Source organism: Asparagus officinalis, chromosome 2 (genome assembly GCF_001876935.1).
Source record: "Asparagus officinalis chromosome 2, Aspof.V1, whole genome shotgun sequence".
NCBI lineage: Eukaryota > Viridiplantae > Streptophyta > Magnoliopsida > Asparagales > Asparagaceae > Asparagus > Asparagus officinalis.
Window position 1 is genome coordinate 21,166,582 of NC_033795.1, and position 12,685 is coordinate 21,179,266.

The 12,685-nt window shown below is 39.6% G+C and overlaps 1 long non-coding RNA gene across 1 annotated transcript in view; it reads left to right on the forward strand.

Moving 5' to 3' along the window:
* The window catches only part of LOC109830487, a 31,483-nt gene continuing 19,151 nt past the window's right edge, over window positions 354-12,685 (forward strand). Inside the window, exons 1-2 of the long non-coding RNA XR_002244309.1 lie at window positions 354-421; window positions 520-566. This is a non-coding gene — a long non-coding RNA (uncharacterized LOC109830487). The remainder of the gene's footprint in view (window positions 422-519; window positions 567-12,685) is intronic.

A 12,685-nucleotide genomic window follows, 5' to 3' on the forward strand; every position in this document is an offset into this window, starting at 1 on the left:
GCCGCTTAAAAATCATAAAATTCTCTCACTTCTATCTTCCCATTCTCCTCCCCTCTTCAAAGACCAGGACACCGTCCTCCATCAATCGACCTGCGCTTCTCGTCCCCATTCTCCTCGCCGTCCATCGCCCGCCCCCCCGCCTCGCACCCGCGCCCTCCCATTGGCATTTGCCGTCGTCACCTCCCAAATAAAAAACCCTATTCTCTTTCCCGTTCCCAAAATCATTACACCACCGTCGTCCCCTCTCCTTCCCGCAGTCAACTGATGGCAATCGCGCTCAGCTCTGCTCCAAATCCCGTTCCTCAAATCAAGTGTCCGCGGCAGCCCGGTAATTTTCAGGTACTGTTTTTTTTCTCTCACTCGCCGAAATCAAGTCCTCCTCCGGCCCATTGCGGTCGTCTATTCACGCCGCCACTGACATGTAAGTACTCTTAATCTAAACCATAACCCTAATTTCCCCTTCCTCAAAACCATAACAGTAATTTTAATTTCTGAACTTAGTTTCCCTCCCTTTTGTAGCTAATTATCTGCTGGTTACTCCTTTTACTCCAGCCGAGAAACTTAAGGTAATTTCTGTAGTTTTTTCTTAATTATTCTCATACAGTTTGTGATATTGTGATAAGCTGAAGGTAATTTCTGCAATTTTCTTAATTTCTTTAATTAGATAATATGGGAGGGTGATATTGTAAAGTTCTTATTTTTGTTATATAGTTTGAGACGAAAAATACAGCTGCTAATATTATCTAATCCATAATTAGATGATATTTCGCCATATTTCATCAACACTTATAATCAATTATGAGCCCTAAATTAAATGTAGTGACGACCTAATTAATTAAATGAAACCTTTAATGCTAAACTTAATTTGTAATAACTTAATAAATTTATTAATAATTAATAACAGTAAATATGACCCTAAATTTAATTAATCCTAAATTAAATTATACAAATGTGATTATATACGTTTGTGATTTGAAAATGTGCGAGTTGTGAAAGAAAATGTTTTCAAAAAATAGAGTGATATATTACGCAATATTATATAATAATGTGTTATATATCCAATTTAGGTGGAAAAATATAACGTTATCCCTAGACTCCCGTCCAATAATTACATCCAATTCTTTGAGGTTATAATATAAGATAAACGAGTCAAATTTTGGTAGGAGATAAAGTTTTTTACTCAAAAATGATCGTTCACTTTACATTATAATACAAAAGAATGTATAGAAATTTATAATTATTGGATCTATCCTTCTCGGACGGGTTACAAATATAGTAGTGCATACGTCCAACTTTGTATACTTTATATATTTTCATTTCTTAAAAATTTTGGCATCTCGTACCTATTATTCTCTGTGTACAATAAGCGTATGTTGTTCTGTATTTTGGTCTATTGTCAATACGCATAATAATATCCGCATAGTATACATGAAGAACAATGGGTAGGTACTGCCGAAATTTTTAAGAAATGAAAATATATAAAGAATATGAAGTTGGATGTAAACACTACTATATTCTTAATGCTACTACAACAAAATACAACCGTGCCGATGAAACAAAAACGTCGGGAAAATTCTTTCCCGATGCAAAATGCAGCGTCGCTAACGCGTCACCAAAAGTGAGTCAAGGAAAATATTTGGCGACGCAAACACATTGCGTCGGTAAAAGTCAACACTTTTGGCGACGCTTCATGCGTCGGGAAAAGTATCTCTTTTAGCGACGTGTAGTATTTTGCGTCGGCAAAAGTATGCATAATTTTTTTATATGCGAAATTGCGTCGGCAAAAATTATACTTTTAGCGACGCATGCAGCGTCGGCAAAAGCCAATGCGTCGGCAAAAATAGCTTTTAGCGACGTAAAACTGTTCGTCGCTAAAAATTATATTTTTGGCGACGCAAGTTAGCGTCGGCAAAAGTGTAGCTTTTAGCGACACAGAATGAAGCGTCGCTAAAAACTATATCTTTGACGACGAAAGATAGCGTCACTAAAAGATATTACTTTTGACGATGCAATATAACGTCGACAAAAGTGTTACTTTTAGTGACGCTTTTTAGCCTACACTGAAGCTGAACATTGAACCTAAACATCCACAAAAAATTTGCTCTCATTCACATCAACAAAGAAGCCAGACATCAAATTATACTCCAAACAAGTTGCACATAATGATAAACAAAGAATTTGCTCCCGCTATAAAATAGTTACATTCATTTCCATTTCTAAGCCAACACTCAAAGACATGTTTACATATTCCAGTTTGCTTGTAATCTATGAAGGAAAAAAAGAAACACAATGAACACTCAAAGACATGTTTACATATTCCAGTTTGCTTGTAATCTATGAAGGAAAAAAAGAAACACAATGGAAAGAGAGGAAAATATATTCCAGTTTGCTTGTAATCTATGAAGGAAAAAAAGAAACACAATGGAAAGAGAGGAAAATGTGAAATAAAAGAAAGAAGGGAACAACTGTTTAAATATTCCAGTTTGCTTGTAACCTCATGACAAGAAAGAAGGGAGCAACAAGTTTTGTCAGTGCACTATCAAAACTTGCAAGCATCCATGGTATCACTAGCAGCGGTCACGTTGCCTTGGCCAATATCTGTCTAAGCAAATGGATTCCCATGACAAGATGTGCTGGCGCCTTGTGCGTTTCTGATAATATCACTATAAACCATTCAAGAGATGAAGGCATAAATCAAGTATGAATCAAATAAGCTTCTGGAAGCAACTTACGAGAACATAGAACTAGGTTCTTGAGTTTCCACGTATGGTACACCTTGAAAATTGTAAATGTTCACTGTGATAAGGTAAACAGAAAGCTAAAATTTTGATACAAATGCTAAGAATTATGAAGCAACAGTTATTGCAAACAAAGAACTTACCTTGGATGTTGGAACTCTGAGGTAACCATTGTTGAGGAGTAGGCACCCCTGGAAATGGTATTGTTGTCTGTAGAGAGCTTATATCGAAAAACTGCATAAAAAACAGTCAGGTTCAGGTATAAATAGGGAATTATTTAGAAGTAACAACTTCATATAACAACATATTGCATTGCTGGTACGCTGAGAGGTGTACTTTGCATATGAAGGGCAATGTTCAATAATGTAGGGTTAATTGGACAGAAAGCTATTATTAATTGCAGAGACATGCTCAAACATTTTTAACAGAAACATAGAGTTCTCATTGTTTCGCAAAAGCTCCTGTACAAAGAAAACACTCAGCTCATCATCATTGCCATCCGTGCCTTTTCTCATAGATATCATGTTCACTTGAAAGGAAGAGTTACCTAAGTTTTCATAACTAGTTATCAACTTGAAATTGAAAATACGATATGACAATGTACTTCCACATAACCCTGCTTCAAATGCTGAATAAATCTCGTTTCATTAGCCATTCTTCTGCCTAATTTTCTCTAAATATGAAAACCTGTAACACTTCTGTCTAGATTCTGGCAATATAAGTTTGGAGAAATAGCAAACATGTATATACAACAATAATTAATCCAATGAAATATTAGTTTCAGTATGTTTTTTCGTAGTTCATTTCAAAACAACCACTTTGTATTGGACTTTTATATTTTCAAAGTTGTCAAGTTGATTAATATTAGGACCCATGGCCTTAGATGTACAAACAAAACATCGTAAACTGATCTAATCCTTTGCATGTATCACCCTCTTACAAATTAATAAGCCAAATAAGAATTGTTGTCAAGTTAAAATAACTTTCTTTATTGGACGTTTAATTATGAAAATTCTGATATTGAGTCATACCTTATTGTCGGCTTCTGAATCCAAATCATATGATAAATCAAATGTAGGTACACTTGACACATTTATGTATGTGTATATAATGTTGGTTTTTTAGTTCTTAATGAAAAGTCCTTCTAAGATAATCAGGTGTCCAAATGTTTTCACGAGTCACTATCTATCAATCCAAACAATCCCAGGACCATGATATAGGGAATTGTAAGGCTAATGTTGTATTATGCTTTTCCTAGCATTAAATAAACTAAAATAAGACAATAGAATATATCTATAATACCTGAATCTTGATCATATTTAGGTTGAACTATTTTTTTGTAAGGTATTGAGGTTGTAGTTTAGCATTAACCTCCTGACCAAGTTTCAGGGCATGTTTCTCAGTTTGTGAAATGGATCCTCAGTCTGATCTTTGTTTTTCCCTATCCCACAGGCAATAAACACCTGCAATCAAATCAATGGGAAGTATCAGGCTATCAGCACACTGCATATTTTTACATCAGCTATATATGACAGTGTTTTTCTTCCCTGAAATCAGAAACATATTCTAAAACCAATGTAGAATCATGCAAAAAATTTAAACAGCTGCGGGAGTTGCATTATAGCAATATCAGCATGTGAAGTCGAAGGTTGACAATAATGTTTCACTTTTTAAAAAGTTACTTCATAGAACCTGAATTGGTACTTTAACACGACCGATAAATTTGTCCAGCCTTCCTATTTTGGAATCAACAGCTTGTTGGCGCTTATTCTTCCAACGTTCAATATTAGATTCATTGGTAAAGATAACCTGATTGTACAGAATAAAAATGATAACATGAACATTACCTCCTATATGTAAAATATGAAGTATTTTTCTAGTTAATATAATAACTACAAAGAATTTTAAATGAATAGACAGGTCCACGCAAAGTATTTAAATAATGAAGGGCAGAACATAGAGCAAGTGAGAGTCCAACCAGCTTGTAACCATTCTTGTATAGTTCTTGCAGCTTATCTGGGATTGATGAATGCACCAATTCTGTGTCACATGTTCAGTTCAAGCTATCAATGTTTAATAGAGACGCTTAATTATAAAAGTACGTACACAGAGATCAGTTAAAGGTTAGACAGTCCAATAAATAGCATTTCCTGCTAAACTTCGCTCTAAAGTCTACAATACGCGCAATACCTTTCCCACCAAAAAGTAAACATGCCTTGACACACCTGAACATGACTTGTTATGTCGATACTAGCTTTGCAATTCAATTAATTTCTAGGAATAATCAATATAATTATTCTCCAAGCAACAGTTCCACGAATACTATTGTACCTTTTCACAGATGTGTTCACAAGGCACCCATCAAAATCAAATACAACAATTTTTTTCCGAGTCGTTAAGTCCGTCTTCCTTAACACAAAAAAGAATATACAAGTCACATCTTCATGATAAACAATAACGAATTGTGAAATAAAAGAGAATAATAAGAGAAAACTCCATTCCCCTTCAGTATATCAGCAAACAAGGTAACATGAATTTTCAATTACAAGATAATGATGTCAGTTAAGGACCCAAGTACAAACCAAAATTACAGGAAGAACAAATGGGAAAGCACTACATAAGCAACTCAACGAGATTGAAACATTAAATGGAATAATGGTTCACCAGTCTGCACTTCCAATTAGATTCCAAGAAAACTGCATTCTCACACAAAAAACTTAAAAAAAACCATGCATATATTAAATCAAAATAAGGAGGAAAACCTGTAGTTAAAGAGTTGTGTAGAGGAGGAACTTGATGACAGATTGTTACTAATCGATTAAAAGGCCAGTACTGGACCGAGGAATAGAATCTGGAGTTCTGGACATAAAAGAGCCAAGAAGGAGCGAGATCACCTTTGAAGAGGATTGAAGTTTTCCCGCGATTGGGGATGGAAGTCCTACGCGGCGCACGAACTCGGACGGGGGATTTGGGGGTAGCGACGAACTCTGATGGGGGATTTGGGGGTAGCGACGAACTCCGACGGGGGATTTGGGGGCAGCGACGAACTCCGATGGGGGATTTGGGGGGGGGGAATTTGGGGATTTTGGGATTTCTGACGAGAGATAAAGAACGAGGGAAGGGGGTTTTTTTTTTTTTGTTTTTTTACTTTTTTCGCGAAAATAAGCGAGGGAAATATCGGTTATGGTGACGCAGATGAGTAAAAGCAGCAACCTTTACCTATATGTCGCGATATATGCACACTATTAGCGACGTCAGCTCTGAAACGTCGCTAAAAATATATATTTTTACCGACGAAAATAAAAAACGTCGGGAAATCCATACACTTTTACTGACGCTAAATTAAAACGTCGCTAATAATATACACTTTTAGTAACGCTTATTATAAACGTGGGGAAAAATATATATTTTACCGACACTAACTAAAATCGTCGGGAAAAATGCAATTCTTGGCGACGTATTTAACCATGCGTTGGGAATAAGCGTCGGGAAAAGTGCAATTTGTTGTAGTGTGGGATAGAAGCCTTCCTATGACAGTCGTTAGAGTGTGCTAATTAGTCTCCATACCTTAATAAGTTTCAAACCTACCTCAATGAGTATAACTTAAATGCTACACCGTATGTTTTGAATAGTTTAAAATTTATTAGTATACCATCTATTCTCAAATAGAGTTACTAATTATATATTACCTACCGATGAGGCAAATTTCTGATAAGTCATTGTTTGAGGAAAAATTCGAAGTAAAAGAAATGAAAGAAAAATTGATTTGTATTCTCTCAAAATCGATTACAATTTGGATTCCGATTACAAAAGAGAGGAGAATGAATTTGATTCTCCCCTTTGTTTAAAACTGGGTTCTTCTTGGTAACGATGAAGTGCCTCCTTCGATTGCTTGCGTCGAATTTGCTCTCCGTTGACGATCCAGCCGTCCTTTATCTTATAGGAACAATGAACTTCTGTAGAAAGTTTGATAAATAACTCTTAAAGAGTTTTAAGAACTCAGAACGAGTTAGAACTCTGTGACCAGAGTTGTTAGAACCGAAAATTCGGTTAATGGCCAAGCAGATTTTCTGTTGCTGAAGGATTCCTTTAGATTTGATCCTCTGAATCTGAGTTAAATCTTCTGTTTCGAAGAGTTCGCCTCTGCAATCTCCAGATCTGATCCTCTATGCTGCCAATTCTTCGTTTAAAAAGCCAGCCCTTAACTCAGTTGAGTTTGTTGAGTTTTTATAGGGGAATAAGAGGTTGTAACTGCCCTCTAAATCCGCTCCTAAGTGGGCGTGATTTCCTCAGATCGTGGGGAAAACGGTTCTAAAATCGTTCGACTCATATTTGAATGAGTCAAACGCCTAACCTGGCGTTCAGAACCCTAACCTCGCGTCTTAGAATTGAGACGCGAGGTTGGATGTTGACTGAACATGAAAAACACGAGGGTCGCTCGCGTTCTGCTTGTTGCAGCTTGGAAACGCGGGGTCGCTTGCATTTCAAGAATTGTAACGCGAATGTGAATTCTGAGTTTTAGATGAGGTTGGTTGACTTGTAACCTCTTCTGTAGAGCGTTGCAAGGACTATTGTTCAGTAATCCTCACTTTAGTTGTTGTGGGGCGTGAAAGTCGTCAGATTGTAACTTTTACTGCAGATGGTGAAGACTGCTGAATAGAGTTTTCATCAGTTATCGGAAGTGTCGTCGAATTATAACTCATCTCGCTTTATGTGAAAAGTCCTCCATTCGCAGCTTTCGTTTGTTGGCATGAAAGCTATCTGATTGTAGCTTTCATTGTTAGAGCTTGATGGGAATCAGCTATCCATTGTGATTTTTAGACAGCCTACACGAATATTTGCCCACAGCTCTCTACCAAGCAACTCACCAACTAAGTCCAACCTTTTATTTCTGAAATCATTACACTGCTCATCAGCACCTCTAATAGTTGCTAATATAATATTAGTCATGTTGTTGTCACAGCCATCAAGATCAATCATCTCAAACATGAGGCTGTGTTTGCAGCGATTGTAGAACCGCGGATGCAGTGATTTGGAAACTGCTTGTGTTTCGATTGTCAGGACGAATTTTGTTTCTTGATTTGAAGGAATCATTGCCTTGCAATCTCTTCTTGATCCGTAGGGAAATCATTTGATTGCAGCTTCCCTTTGTTAACAAGAAAGTCATCTGATTGTAACTTTCATTGTCGGAGCTTGATGGGGATCAGCTATCCATTGTGATTTTTAGACAGCCTACAGAACCCCCTCCAAAGTTTTTGAAAGTTCGCGGTTGACTGGGACGAATTTTTGGAATACTTTGGATCCTAAAATTTGTTGATTGATTGCTCACTTCGTCTGATTCGAAGACATTGTGAACCCGGTTCTTTGGAATGTTGACATTCTGTCCTCTCGAACCAAACAAGGTAGCTTTTGAGTTTTGATGACAATTAACTTAGTCAAACAAGCTAAAGCCCAAGTCATTGTTGATAAACCAGACAAGAACGATGACGACGACGATTTTTGTTTGGGTCCATGAGATATTCCGCTCGATCGGCGGTGAGGTGTATTCATCGGATTTCGCCCGGATCCTTAAGATACTCCACTCAATCTATGATGAGGTAGCATTCTTTTCTCTCAAAAGTTTTTGTAGGCATTGATGAACGCTTGAAAGGCATTCTTCATTGATCTTGGTTGGGATGTTAAGCCATTTTGAAGGATGAGGTGCGTGTCGAATTGGGTTTTCATCACTCTTGGTGGGAATGTTAAGCCACTTAGAAGAATGAGTTGTGTACCGAACCGAGTTTGATGGTTTTGGCGTTGCTGATTGTAATCTGCCTGCACCCTTCCAATACACTCCCCAGTGGAGTCATCTGTTTCTTCTCGGCTTTGGTCACCTTGATGGCTGACATCAATCTTTCTCCCTTTATTTGAGGTTGTGTCGTATCTCCTGTTGGTCATAACGTGTGGGTGAATTCCGTGCTTGAGACTCTGAACGAATGGGTAAACTCTACGCTTGAGAGTTAGAACGCGTGGGTGAGCCGAGCGTTTGAAATTTCAACCAACTCGAATGCTAGAGTCTATAGGCATCGAAAATTGCCTATAGGTTTCCACGAACAGCTCAGTGTTAGGAAATGACGATGAACGTCACCATCCAAGTCACAGTAGCTTGATTAATGTCGACAAACACATGAAGTGGGTTGACAAACTATGCGAAGCAACGGAGTTTCAGAATAATAAGGATACGAACTGATCGGGAGCCCTGTGTCACTTACAAAAGACGAAGTGCCATTCGTGTCTCATTTATTCTACAGATGATCTAATCATTGGAGCATATAGAACTCCTCGTCGGCTTTCCAACGCACTTTGAATCGCTCAAATCCGAGTTCGGATGAAGAAGTTATGGCGGAAACAAACAAACGTGCATAACGGAGCGTCTCAAGCTGAACTGGGGCACTCGAGGTGTCTCGACACGACCGAGACACCCTAGGGTGTCTCGGACATTATGGAGCTGTTTTGATTATGATTAGTTTTGAATATGAAGAAACTTAAAACATGAAAGTTGTAGATCATTTCGTCAGCTTTCCAACCCATCTGAAATCAGATCATTTGAAGGTCATATGAGGAAGTTATGACTAAAATAGCGCTGAGACACCCAAAGGTGTCTCGGACCTGGCCGAGACACCCAAAGGTGTCTAGGAACTTGTGGAGCTGTTTTAACCATGATTAGTTTTGAATCTGAAGAAACTCAAAGCATAAAAGTTGTAGATCTTTTCATCATCTTTCCAACCCATCTAGAATCAGGTCATTTGGAGGTCATATGAGGAAGTTATGACTAAAATAGCGCCAAGACACCCAAAAGTGTCTCGGACCTGGCCGAGACACCCAAAGGTGTCTCGGAACTTGTGGAGCTGTTTTAATCATGATTCATTTTGAATCTGAAGAAAGTTGTAGATCTTTTCGTCAGCTTTCCAACCCATCTGTAATCAGGTCATTTGGAGGTCATATGAGAAAGTTATGACTAAAACAGCGCCGAGACACCCAAAGGTGTCTCGGACCTGGCCGAGACACCCAAAGGTGTCTCAAAACTTGTGGAGCTTTTTTGACTATGATTCGTTTTGAATCTGAAGAAACTAAAAACATGAAAGTTGTAGATATTTTTGTCAGCTTTCCTACCTATCTAGAATCAGGTTATTTGGAGGTCATATGAGGAAGTTATGACTAAAATAGCGCCGAAACACCCAAAGGTGTCTCGGACCTGGCCGAGACACCCAAAGGTGTCTTGGACCTTGTGGAGCTGTTTTGACCATGATTCGTTTTGAATCTGAAGAAACTCAAAACATAAAAGTTGTAGATATCTTTGTCCGCTTTCCAACACATCTTGAATCACTCAAATCTGAGTTCGGATGAAAGAATTAGTGCCAAAATACTGAAGAGGGTACAAACTGGCTCGCACGGGTGTGAGACACCCCGAGCTGTCTCGCACTTGGGACGTGTTTTTGACGGTTTTCGATCAGTTTTAACTGCCCGGATCTCCTGGAAGCCTATAAATACAGCCCCTGGAGCCTTATTTTTTCAGATCTGGTGTTTTGGAGAATTAGCGAAGCCCTGCCGGACTGAAGAGTGATCAAGTTCTTCAACACAAGAGATCGAGATTCGTCGGATCTACATCACCCGCATCCGATCCTTAGTATTACCCCGTTGTGGTAATTCTAAGAAGAACAATTATCTCGCTGTTGTCGGGATAAGCGCTTCTGCTTTAAGATTCCTTCGCGGATCGACGAAGTTCTGAACCTGATCTGATTGCCAGGTAGTCCACGGATATCAACGTCCCCGTCACCGGCTAAAGACCGACGCAAGCAAGAAACGACGAACGGATCTTGCGTTATTTTTGAAAAGTTGTAATCTTTCATTTTCGTTATTCTTTTTTTATTGAATATTTTGAATTCTTTGTAAGAGATCCAGATTATAATGAATTCAACAACGAAGGTAACTTTTTCCGAAAACAGAGTCGAGTTTGGGCGGGATTCTGGCCTAGAATCTGGTCCGTTTCGATTTGACAGCTCACAGCTATCTATAAATAGACCGCTAGAGGTCAAATCAAGAGTCATTCGACTCTTTTTGAAACTTTAACGAAAGATTTTTTTCCCATCTCCAGCAATCACTATTCATCTTCTCCTCCGACTAAATTCCATGGGGCCCAAGAAGAAATCTGCCCCTCGTCCCCTTAGACGCGTCGTCAGCGCGGCTCAAGGCTCGTCGCCATCCTGCCCCAACTCCCTTTGATCGGCGGTGAGTACGACCTCTTGCTATGGCAAGTTTTGATCTTTGGATCAACGAGGAAACTCGTTTCAATAACATGGGGCTGGACTCCGTCGTTTGGTATTTTCGACGAGGGGTTCGATCTCCGCGTCTTAAATTTTTGACGCGAGGTTCGACCTACGCGTCTGAGATTATTGACGCGAGGCTCTACCTTCGCGTTTAAGATTTTTGACGCGAGGCTCGACCTTCGCATCTGAGATTTTTGACGCGAGGCTTGATCTTCGCGTCTAAGATTTTTGACGCGAGGCTTGATCTTTGCGTCTAAGTTTTTTGACGCGAGGCTCGACCTTCGCGTCTGAGATTCGCGTCTGACTGCCTTTGCATAATCTAACTCTTTTCTTTACTTTGCAATGCGTCATACCAGCGAGCCTATCCCTTTTCGCCATCATTTTGGGCACGAAGGTGGCGTGGATCTGAACATGACATTCAATCTGCGCCGAGAACTCCCAGTTTTTCAAATCACGAAGAAGAGTCGTGTGGAACTGATCACCTAAGATTCTCCTGAAACTCTCAGAATATTGGTTACGGACGCTAAGTTTGAGAACCTGAGCCGTAAGCTGATGGTCAAACCAGGATTTCTTTTCGGGGATTTTGTTGACTTTGATGCAGGCGTTGTTTATGATGGAGACTACAAATGGCTGCGGAAAGTTGGAGATCGCAACCTTTTCTTGCCTAATATGGAGAGGATGTTCCCCGTATCATACTTCCAGTGCGCTTCCATCCCAAGGCGCATGGATTGGAACCTTGTTAAGGATCAGGATGGAGTTGTTCTCGGAACTCTAACCTTTCAAGGGGTCTGCACAGTTGGTTACAACAGGCAGGTGACAGCTCTACGGCCAAGATTGTTCGCTAAAGAGTACCCTGTCGGTGAAGTGGCCAGTCCGGCGAACACCTTTGTTAAGAAATTTATGGCAAAGAAAAGAGAGTTTCCCGTGCAAGGATTTAGAACTCCTGGCTGGGTTCATTCTCCGGTGACAGGGTGGTGGACCAGGATGACCAAGTTTGTTTTGGAAGAATTGGAAACACCTCTTACCCGAACTGGCTTGAAGATTCCGGTACGGGCTACTAAGTTCGGGATCATCCAGAGCCATTTTCACTTCTTTTCTATATTAGAGAGATACAATCCTGAGACTTGTTCTTTCTTCACCCCGGTGGGAGAGTTAGGCTTCGCTCTTCACGAGATGCATGAAGTCTCAGGTCTTCTTCTTGGGGATTTACCGTACGAAGAATTTGTTCCGGGATTAGCGGAACTCAAAATTTTAAAGAAGATCAGCCCTGAAATTTACTCCACCCTCTGGGAAGTCATGTGTCACTTCCACATTTGCATGCAGCAAACAGGGGCTCAAGGAGGCGGCATCAAACAAGTGTCTTGGACGGAGTATTTATTCCTGAATCTGACCAATAAGGGGGCCTAAGTGACCAGATTGTCTGCAAGCACCTTAGAGGAAGTCCAAGCCCGAATTGATGCTGCTACCTCCCATTACACCAATGAGGCCAAGGAAGATGTTTTTCCGGCTTATACGGAATTTGAAAGCTTCCACTATCAAGCTCTGATTCTAATTTCTGACACGGCGCTGTTGGCTGGTTTCTTAATGTTGTGGCTCAAGCGTTGTGTCGTTCCTACCAGGCCGATTGACGCTCTCGCTGTT